The 11,498-nt window shown below is 50.9% G+C and overlaps 1 protein-coding gene across 2 annotated transcripts in view; it reads left to right on the top strand.

The window, feature by feature from the left end:
• LOC119956828 (leucine-rich repeat and immunoglobulin-like domain-containing nogo receptor-interacting protein 1) overlaps positions 1-11,498 on the top strand; it is a 505,354-nt gene that overhangs the window by 2,747 nt on the left and 491,109 nt on the right. The window contains exon 1 of one of the 2 annotated variants that reach the window (XM_038784292.1): positions 2,237-2,256. The exons of the other annotated variant lie outside the window; for it this stretch is intronic. The gene's annotated coding sequence lies outside the window, so the exon portion shown is untranslated. Of the gene's footprint in view, positions 1-2,236; positions 2,257-11,498 lie in introns of those variants that run through there. 2 annotated transcript variants of the gene reach the window in all.

Below are 11,498 nucleotides of genomic sequence, written 5' to 3'. Positions count from 1 at the left end.
GTGATAGGGGAGAGTGTACATGGGGCTGTGGGAGGGGGTGGGTAGAGTCAGTGATCGGGGAGAGTGTACATGGGGATGTGGGAGGGGGTGGGTAGAGTCAGTGATAGGGGAGAGTGTACATGGGCTGTGGGAGGGGGTGGGTAGAGTCAGTGATAGGGGAGAGTGTACATGGGGAGTGGGAGGGGGTGGGTAGAATCAGTGATAGGGGAGAGTGTACATGGGGATGTGGGAGGGGAGTGAATGGGTGGGTAGAGTCAGTGATAGGGGAGAGTGTACATAGGGATGTGGGAGGGGAGTGAATGGGTGGGTAGAGTCAGTGATAGGGGAGGGTGTACATGGGGATGTGGGAGGGGGTGGGTAGAGTCAGTGATAGGGGAGAGTGTACATGGGGGTGTGGGAGGGGAGTGAATGGGGGTAGAGTCAGTGATAGGGGAGAATGTACATGGGGCTGTGGGAGGGGGTGGGTAGAGTCAGTGATAGGGGAGGGTGTACATGGGGCTGTGGGAGGGGGTGGGTAGAGTCAGTGATAGGGGAGAGTGTACATGGGGATGTGGGAGGGGGTGGGTAGAGTCAGTGATAAGGGAGAGTGTACAGGGGGGTGTGGGAGGGGGTGGGTAGAGTCAGTGATAGGGGAGAGTGTACATGGGGCTGTGGGAGGGGGGGTGAATGGGTGGGTAGAGTCAGTGATAGGGGAGAGTGTACATGGGGATGTGGGAGGGGAGTGAATGGGCGGGTAGCGTCAGTGATAGGGGAGAGTGTACATGGGGAGTGGGAGGGTAGAGTCAGTGATAGGGGAGAGTGTACATGGGGGTGTGGGAGGGGAGTGAATGGGTGGGTAGCGTCAGTGATAGGGGAGAGTGTACATGGGGATGTGGGAGGCGGGTGAATGGGTGGGTAGGGTCAGTGATAGGAGAGAGTGTACATGGGGGTGGGGGGGGGGGGGGGGGGGGAGGAGTGAATGGGTGGGTAATGTTTATTTTGAGGTAGAGTGCTGATTGGCTGTGGGCGAAGATTTCACGATTGGAAGGTTGAACAGGGTAGGATTGGCGGATGGCCTTGAATTTTTCTTGTAGAACCAGAAACCTAAGCCAGGAATCTTTGTGAATATTTGACTGTGAGGAAAGCCATTGTGTGAGGCTCCCAGTTACCTGGGACTACATGTGGAGGCAAAGCAGCCAACACCAATATGAAATGTATCGCTGCTGTAGATGGCAGTGTATCCCATCGATTCTCAGCTCATAGTGTGAACTCAATCTGCAACTCTCTTTTCCTCTCTCTCTGCGCACAGTGTGGGCTTCAACAATTTTATTACTTTGAACTGCATCAATGGTGAACCATTGAGCCGATAAGAACAATTAGGGAGCCAGCCCTATTGCTTTTCCGTGGCAACGTGAATGTGCCAATGGAGAAGCGGTCGAGCTGGGTGTAACATTGAATTGTCTGAAAGGCAGTTCCTGCAGAAATGCGCCCATGAATGGGCTGAATCCTTGCATGTGGCATAAACCAACAACCTGCTGACTCTGAAACAGTCAGGCCAGAGTGACAGTCGCCTGGAGTTATTCCTTTAAGATCATATTGGTTTTGCAAAACTCTTTTTAATTGTGCAGCAAGTGTACGTTACCAATTTGTAAGTTAATAATTGTCACTTAGCCAGGATCGACCTGCATTTCCTGCATTCCTCAGCTGTGTGCACACCTCTCTCTGCAGAAAGGCAAGCTCCTGATTTCCCTCCCAATGTCCAGTTAGACGAGAATAATCGGTGGGACATTGAAACGCTCCCATTGTCGTTTGTTGCTGCCAATGAGCTTCAGTTTGTAACACGTTCTGTTGCTGTGTCAGAATGGGTTCTATGTCCTCCTCACCGATGTCAGCTGGGATTTGTCTGTGGGACTGCTGCATTATCAGGGCGAACCATCCTTCAAGCGGGTCAGTGGACCCAGCCTCCATTTCTCCATCGCTCAACACCACCGAAAATCTAAAGCAAAATGCTGCTGATTCTGTAAATCTGGAATAAGCACAGAGAACAGTCTGACAGTGTCCTCTGTAAACCAGTTAACGCGGAGAAAACCGCAAAAAAAATCATCTAGCCGCCATTCAGCTCATCTGACATTTGCGACGTTGAATATGTGTAAACCTGCCTTCTGATCACGCTTAGAAATTGTATGTGAGGTTTATGAGGACATCCTGGAGAACAGCAGTCACCCTGAGAGTACACAATCTTCCTCTGTTGTATTATTCAGTAACCTTTAAGATCAGGTGATGGTTAAAAGGGCACCTCGCTCAGTTTTTTGGTGATATCATTGATGTTCGCATTGCTGAATGTACTGTTTTAAAATGCTTATCTTTCATCAAAAAACTGTGCAAGGTTTCATTGAATTGATAAATCCTGATGTCAGACAAAAGGCCACAATGCCAGCAGCCAACACACAGGAGGAATGTTGACAGAGGGAGAAAGGAGTTGTAAACTTGTGCAGCTTCACAATCCTGGAATAGATTGTGTTGGAGGATGTGGGGGCGCAGGCTTGGGGGAAGAATATCAAGCAAATGAGGTGAGGCCGCAAAGGTTAAGTAGAGATTGGCAGTGAGAGTGGAGAGAATATTTGCCACACAGAACCACATTCGGAGTACAATGACTTCTCTCTCCCTCACTCATTCCCCTATTTCCCCTATTGCTCAAATCACTGGTCTGGGAGACAATGTACATCTCAGACCAGCATTAACCTAGGTGAGTGAGTCTGCGAGGCAAAGTCTTCAGCCTCTGCACATGAAGGCCTTTCACGGAACACGGTCCCGCACGTTGCTGTGGCTACAGTTGATGGATAATGGTCATTAGGTTGTGTCATTTCTGATGGTTGTGCCTCATACACAGATTATTCTGTTTCAATCTTTCCCATTTAGAAGCTAGCCTACACATTGCTTCATTATACCCACAGGCTGAATGCAGTTATGTGTGAAGAAAGTGGGTCAGGTTCCAAGAAAATAGTTGATGCTTCAGTCGATTTGAAACCAGCATTCCAACGTTATATAAACCTGCACCTCTCGCTCTGCACCTCGTGCGGGGCCCGTCCTGGGAGTGTTTGATTGGGACAGTGTAGAGGGAGCTTTACTCTGTATCTAACCCCGTGCTGTACCTGTCCTGGGAGTGTTTGATTGGGACAGTGTACAGGGAGCTTTACTCTGTATCTAACCCCGTGCTGTACCTGTCCTGGGAGTGTTTGATGGGGACAGTGTAGAGGGAGCTTTACTCTGTATCTAACCCCGTGCTGTACCTGTCCTGGGAGTGTTTGATGGGGACAGTGTAGAGGGAGCTTTACTCTGTATCTAACCCCGTGCTGTACCTGTCCTGGGAGTGTTTGATGGGGACAGTGTAGAGGGAGCTTTACTCTGTATCTAACCCCGTGCTGTACCTGTCCTGGGAGTGTTTGATGGGGACAGTGTAGAGGGAGCTTTACTCTGTATCTAACCCCGTGCTGTACCTGTCCTGGGAGTGTTTGATGGGGACAGTGTACAGGGAGCTTTACTCTGTATCTAACCCCGTGCTGTACCTGTCCTGGGAGTGTTTGATGGGGACAGTGTAGAGGGAGCTTTACTCTGTATCTAACCCCGTGCTGTACCTGTCCTGGGAGTGTTTGATGGAGTCAGTGTGGAGGGAGCTTTACTCTGTATCTAACCCCGTGCTGTGCCTGTCCTGGGAGTGTTTGATGGGGACAGTGCAGAGGGAGCTTTACTCTGTATCTAACCCCGTGCTGTACCTGTCCTGGGAGTGTTTGATGGGGGCAGTGTCGAGGGAGCTTTACTCTGTATCTAACCCCGTGCTGTACCTGTCCTGGGAGTGTTTGATGGGGACAGTGTAGAGGGAGATTTACTCTGTATCTAACCCTGTGCTGTATCTGTCCCGGGAGTGTTTGATGGAGACAGTGTACAGGGAGCTTTACTGTGTATCTAACCCTGTGCTGTACCTGTCCTGGGAGTGTTTGATGGGGACAGTGTAGAGAGTGCTTTACTCTGTATCTAACCCCGTGCTGTACCTGTCCTGGGAGTGTTTGATGGGGATAGTGTAGAGGGAGCTTTACTCTATATCTAACCCCATGCTGTGCCTGTCCTGGGAGTGTTTGATGGGGACAGTGTAGAGGAAGCTTTACTCTGTATCTAACCCCATGCTGTACCTGTCCTGGGAGTGTTTGATGGGGACAGTATAGAGGGAGCTTTACTCTGTATCTAACCCCGTGCTGTACCTGTCCTGGGAGTGTTTGATGGGGACAGTGTAGAGGGAGCTTTACTCTGTATCTAACCCCATGCTGTACCTGTCCTGGGAGTGTTTGATGGGGACAGTGTAGAGGGACCTTTACTCTGTATCTAACCCCGTGCTGTACCTGTCCTGGGAGTGTTTGATGGGGACAGTGTAGAGGGACCTTTACTCTGTATCTAACTCCGTGCTGTACCTGTCCTTGGAGTGTTTGATGGGGACAGTGCAGAGGGAGCTTTACTCTGTATCTAACTCCGTGCTGTACCTGTCCTGGGAGTGTTTGATGGGGACAGTGTAGAGGGAGCTTTACTCTGTATCTAACCCCGTGCTCTCCCTGTCCTGGGAGTGTTTGATGGGGACAGTGTAGAGGGAGCTTTACTCTGTATCTTACACCGTGCTGTACCTGTCCTGGGAGTGTTTGATGGGGACAGTGTAGAGGGAGCTTTACTCTGTATCTAACTCCGTCCTGTACCTGTGTTGCGAATGCTGATTGAAAGGCTCAGACGCTTTCTGCTGATGAAGCCGGAGGTGAATGTGTTGCTTTCCATCTCTCAGGGATTTTCTTTGATTCCTGAATCGGCACAGAGATAAACCCATGCTCTCCGAAATCCCGGGAAGTGTCTGTGCGAACTCTTTAATGTAGCAAGTAGTTTAGAGAGAACAGAAATATTAGATTAATGTTAGTCAAAAATATTGACTTGTTCCCGGAGTCAAACACCTCTCATAATCACTACTTAGATTATCACCTATTAAAATTTACATAATTTCTGCAAAATTATCATAACATCATAATTTGCATCAAATTGTCATAATTCATGTATATCTGAAATGTTATTAAATTGTCCTTTTTGTTCAGTCTGGATTCCCTCATTTAATCACTGACTTTCTTATTTGACATGTATGAGGTGTTGTATCTGCCTCGTTTTTCTGCCCCAATGCCCCCCAACACTGTTGCCCCCAGATACAGTGCCAAGGGTACCAGTCTCTCCTGGCCATGTAGTCATTGTTCCTGTGTGAGATGGGTCTGGAATCCCATGCCAGCACTGGATGATGAGGTCCGCACCACATTCACGATAAAATATTGGATGTTATCAGGCCCAGACCTACCCAATGCCCCCATCCCCCACAAACTCCACATGCCGAATCTTGCCCCTCTCCCCATCACCCCCTCAGACCGGCTCCCCCCCCCCCCCCCGCATTCCCAAGGCCCTTTGTTGCCAACTGAATGCCAACTCACGTCAACCCATGTCTCCACCCACCACCCTCTGCCCTTACCCTCTGCATCACACCTCGCCTCACTTCAGTCGACAGTTCCTTGTCTGTTTTGACAGTTCCAATGAGTTCAGGCCGGTTTTTTCGGCACATTCTGATAGGACGCAATACCTCTCCCAAAGGTTCCCAGAGGGATACCTCACCTTTGGGTCACCTGGCTTCCCCATCAAATCCACCTGGTGTAGTCTACACACTTTGAGTTTCATATTCCTGGCCCAATAAAATCCCACTTCAGTGGAGAGAGCTGGTGATGAAAGTGGTCAGGTGCCTTGGGAAACCACACATGCGATATCCCTAGTCCGACTCCAGTCCCGTCCCTGTGAAAATAGGAAGGGATGTGTTTGGGGGCAGGACTTAGATTTTCCTGGTTCACCCGCCAATTTCACCCCAATGGAAATGGCCTCCAATGTGGGGAACATCTGGGTCCCATCAATATGGGAAGATAGAAAATAGGAGCAGGAGGAGGCCATTCAGCCCTTCAAGCCTGATCCACCATTCATTATGATCATGGCTGATCATCAAGTTCAATACCCTGAACTCGCCTTAACCCATATCCCTTGATCCCTTTTGCCCCCAAGAGCGATATTTAACTTCTTCTTGAAATTATAACAACAATAGTCGCTTATTGTCACAAGTAGGCTTCAATGAAGTTACTGTGAAAAGCCCCTAGTTGCCACATTCCGGCGCCTGTTCGGGGAGGCTGGTACGGTAATTGAACCCACGCTGCTGCCTTGTTCTGCATTACAAGCCAGCTGTTTATCCTACTGTGCTAAACCAGCCCCTACACATCGTTTTGGCCTCAACTACTTTCTGTGGGAGTGAATTCCACAGATTCCCCGCTCTCTGGGTGAAGAAATTTCTCTTCACCTCAGCCCTAAAAGGTTTACCCCTTATCCTCAAACTATGACCCCTAGTTCTGGACTCCCCCACCATCGGGAACATTCTTTCTGAATCTACCCTGTCTAATGCTGTTAGAATTTTGTACGTTTCTGTGAGATCCCCTCTCATTCTTCTGAACTCCAATGAATATAATCCTATGATAAGTCACCTGGACCAGATGGACTACACCCCAGGGTCCTGAAAGAGATAGCTGAGGAAATTGTGGAGGCATTAGTGATGATCTTTCAGGAATCACTGGAGGCAGGAAGGGTCCCAGAGGACTGGAAAGTGGCTAATGTAAAACCACTGTTTAAGAAGGGAGGGAGGCAGAAGATGGGAAATTATAGGTCGGTTAGCCTGACTTCGGTCATTGGTAAGGTTTTAGAGTCTGTTATTAAAGATGAGTGGCGGGATTCTCCGACTCCCCGGGTCAGACAATCGCTGGGGGGGGGGGGGGGGGGCGGCGTGAATCCCGCCCCCGCCAGCCGGAGATTCGGCGGGGGTGGGAATCGTGCCGTGCCGATCGGCAGCCCCTTGCAGCGGCCCCCTGGCGATTCTCCGTCCCGCCATGGGCCGAAGTCCCGCTGGTTCTTTGCCAGTCCCGTCGGCGTAAATTAGACTAGGTCCTTTACTGGCGGGACATGGCGGCATGGACGGGCTCCGGGGTCCTGGGGGGGGGGGCACGGGGCGATCTGGCCCCGGGGGGTGCCCCCATGGTGGCCTGGCCCGTGATCGGGCCCCACCGATCCGCGGGTGGGCCTGTGCCGTGGGGGCACTCTTTTCCTATGCGTCGGCCATGTCAGCCTCCACGATGGCCGACGCGTAGGTGAACGCGGACCCGCGCCAGCTATCGGAGTCCCTTCGGCCCCAGCTGGCATGGCGCCAAAGGCCTTCCACGCCGGCCAGCGGGGCGCAAACCACTCCGACGCCGGCCTAGCCCCTGAAGCTGCGGAGGATTCCGCACCCTTGGGGGGGGGGGGCCCGATGCCGGAGTGGTTCACGCCACTCCATCCCGCTGGGACCCCTCGCCCTGCCGGGTACGGGAGAGTCCCGCCTGAGATCGCAGAGTACTTGGATGTGCATCTTAAAGTAGGACTGAGTCAGCACGGCTTTGTCAAAGGGAGGTCGTGTCTGACAAATCTGTTAGAGTTCTTTGAGGAGGTAACAAGGAAGTTAGACACAGGAGAATCAGTGGATGTGATTTATTTAGATTTCCAGAAGGCCTTTGACAGGTGCCGCTGGGAGACTGTTAAATAAATTAAGAGCCCACGGTGTTCAGGGTAAGATCCTGGAATGGATAGAGGATTGGCTGACTGGCTGAAGGCAGAGAGTGGGGATAAAGGGTCTTTTTCAGGATGGCAGCCGGTGACTAGTGGTGTGCCTCAGGGGTCTGTGCTGGGACCACAACTTTTCACAATATACATTAATGATCTGGAGGAAGGTACTGAAGGCACTGTTGCTAAATTAGCTGATGATACAAAGATCTGTAGAAGGACAGGTAGTATTGAGGAAGCAAGGGGGCTGCAGAAGGATTTGGACAAGATAAGAGAGGGGGCAATGAAGTGGTAAATGAAATACAATGTGGAAAAGTGTAAGATTACGCACTTTGGAAGGAGGAATCTAGGCATAGACTATTTTCTAAATGGGGAAATGCTTCGGAAAGCAGAAGCACAAAGGGAATTGGGAGTCCTTGTTCACGATTCTCTTAAAGTTAATGTGCAGGTTCAGTCGGCAGTTAAGAAGGCAAATGCAACGTTAGCATTCATGTCAAGAGGGCTCGAATTCAAGACCAGGGATGTACTTCTGAGGCTGTAAAAGGCTCTGGAGTATTGTGAGAAGTGTTGGGCCCCGTATCTAAGGAAGGATGTGCTGGCCTTGGAAAGGGGCCAGAGGAGGTTCACAAGAATGATCCCTGGAATGAAGAACTTGCCGTATGAGGAATGTTTGAGGACTCTGGGTCTGTACTCATTGGAGTTCAGAAGGGTGAGAGGGGATCTTATTGAAACTTACAAGATACTGCGATGCCTGGATAGAGTGGACGTGGCGAGGATGTTCCACTTGTAGGAAAAACTAGAAGCAGAGAACACCATCTCAGATTAAAGAGACGATCCTTTAAAACTGAGATGAGGAGGAATTTCTTCAGCCAGAGGCTGGTGAATCTGTGGAACTCTTTGCCGCAGAAGGCTGTGGAGGCCAATTCACTGAGTGTCTTTAGACAGAGATAGATAGGTTAGTGATTAATAAGGGGAGCAGGGGTTATGGGGAGAAGGCAGGTGAATGAGGATGAGAAAATATCAGCCATGATTGAATGGCGGAGCAGACTCGATGGGCCGAGTGGCCTAATTCTGCTCTTATGTCATTTGCTCTTATGGTCTAACTGATTTAGTCTCTCCTCATAAGACAGTCCCGCCACCCCAGGAATCAGCCTGGTAAACCTTCTCTGCGCTCCCTCCATAGCAAGAACATCCTTCCTCAGATAAGGACACCAAAACTGCGCACAATACTCCAGGTGTGGCCTCAGCAATGCCCTATACAATTGCAGTAAAACATCTCTATCCCTATACTCAAATCTTCTTGCTATGAAAGCCAGCATACCATTTGCCTTCTTTACTGCCTGCTGTACCTGCGCACTTACTTTCAGCGACTGATGCACGAGGTCACCAAGGTCTCGCTGAGTATCCACCTCTCTCAATTTACACCCATTCAATAATAATCTGCCTTCCTATTTTTGCTACTGAATCATATGTTCAATAATAACCAATAATGATAGGTCAGATAATGTCTTTCATTTCCATCTTTCACACTCTCTCAGCCGACTGGGAACCAGCTTCAGCTTTCGCTAGCCGGCTTCTCTTTCACCTTTCTCTGCATGTGCTACAACACCTTCCGACAGCTCAGGCTCCTCCTGGGCTTGTTGTTGTCCGAGATGTTGGGGTCAGCGGGATATTTGACTCTGTGAGGCACCGTGTTAGTGCTGGACCCCTCCGGATAAGAAATGCCCATTCCTACCCATTGAAATGTGAGATGGTGGTGGGGAACGTTTATTCCCCTCTCTGAGTCGCCCATTGACAGTAAGAGGCTTTTAATCACTTTTGCCAACAAACACTGACCACCGACGAGCACGTCCTGTGCACAGATGCTCCAATCTTCTTGAAATAGGGCCAATATTGAGTGAAGGGAAGGATGGTTCGGAGCTGTGAGCTCGGTTTGCATTGTCCCAAAGAGACTCCATTCCAGAGAGCGGAGTGAGACATGGCTGGCCTGAAACACGTGAGGTGCTCAAGCTCTCCATCAAAGACTTGCTTTGCCAAATGAGTGTTGGGTAATCTGGCTCCATGACCAGCCCAACTTCAATCTGACTGTGGATGCTTGATATACTGGCTTAGGTGAACACCTCAATGTTTGGGATCTTCGTTCCTGCAAATTAACCTTCAGAAGCTTCCAATGAAGCTTTTGTGAGGGCCACGAAGAATCCAGCATGTGTTTGTCGAATTAAACCGAGCCATTGGTTCACTGCAGGTTCCCTCTCTGGCTGGTACCTCGCTGGCCAAATCTATTCATACAGCAATGCTGCTAACGACTGTTCCTCTCCCCTCCCCTCGTTGGAGGAGCTCATAATCCTTAAAGAACACGGAGTAACCAATTGTCCCCAGCCAATAGGATCTGGGCAGGTTATAACAGAAACACATGGGGGTGGTACACAGTCCCCCTCTCACATGGATACAGCAGAGTGGGCTGGGTGATTGTTCTGTAGATTTTCAACTTTGCCGGGCAGACTTACTCCTCTTCATTCCCAAATGGATGTTCGGAGTCTGCAGAAGACTACACTTGCTTGGATCGTTCTTGTGAGTCTCGTTATCGATATAGGAAGCTGGAGCGAGTACTGCTGAAATAAGTGAACGTATTCACTGCCTGGCCATGGGCTGAAAACTTGGACATGGTCACAATCGAGGAGTGGATGTCCTCGTTCACTTACTTCATCAGGGGTTCCATGGCACAGGGGGACACAATGATGAGAGATGATGACTTGTTGCCGTGTGCAGGGGGAGAGAGGGTGTTCCAGATCTGGGGCCCAAACACTGAAGATGCCATCATGGCTAGCAGAGTAATTCAAACTGAGGGCAGAAATTGGAGGAGTGTCAATGCTTTGGAGGGCTGCTAGGCTGGAGGAGATTGCAGAGGTAGGGAGGTGAAAGGCCATGGAGGGATTTTAAAGCAATGATGAGAAGGTCAATGAAATCACAAGGAAGGAAGATGCAGCATTCTAAAGTAGTTACAGCACAGGTACAGCGTATTACTCCCAACAGGTCAGGTTTCTGATCATCACACCCACCTCCTCCCATCCTTCCTCATCTCATCTTATCAGCAAATATTTCAATTGTTCTCCCCTCAGATTTCTTTCAACTCCCTTTGAATTGGGCGGCCCGGCAGCACAGTGGTTACCACAGCTGCTTCACAGCTCCAGGGCCCCAGGTTCGATTCCCGGATTGGGTCACTGTCTGTGCGGAGTCTGCACCTTTCTCCCAGTGTCTGCGTGGGTTTCCTCCGGGTGCTCCGGTTTTCTCCCACAAGCCCTGAAAGACGTGCTGTTGGGTGAATTGGACATTCTGAATTCTCCCTCCGTGTACCCGAACAGGCGCCGGAATGTGGCGACTAGGGGATTCTCACAGTAGCTTCATTGCAGTGTTAATGTCAGCCTACTTGTGACAATAAAGATTATTATTACGATTATGATCATTATTATTACCTGACTGCTGGCCACGAGACCTTGGGCGGGATTCACTGACCCCCCCCCCCCCCCCCCCCCCCCCCCCCCCCCCCCCCCCCCCCCCCCCCCCCCCCCGGGCCGGGTCGGAGAATCGGCCAGGGCCGGCGTCAATCCCGCCCCCGCCGTGTCCTGAATTCTCCGCCACCCGGGATTCAGCGGGGGCAGGAATTGCGCCGTGCCAGTCGGCGGGTCCCCCGCGGCGATTCTCCGGCCCGCGATGGGCCGAAGTCCAGCCGGCGTGGATTAAACCACCTACCTGACTGGCGGGATTGGCGGCGCGGGCGGGCGCTGGGGTCCTGGGGGCGGGGGGGGGGGGGGGGGGGGGGGGGGGGG

Source organism: Scyliorhinus canicula, chromosome 24 (genome assembly GCF_902713615.1).
Source record: "Scyliorhinus canicula chromosome 24, sScyCan1.1, whole genome shotgun sequence".
Lineage (NCBI taxonomy): Eukaryota > Metazoa > Chordata > Chondrichthyes > Carcharhiniformes > Scyliorhinidae > Scyliorhinus > Scyliorhinus canicula.
The sequence above is the reverse complement of the archived record's forward strand: the minus strand, read 5'-3'. Positions and strand labels throughout refer to the sequence as shown.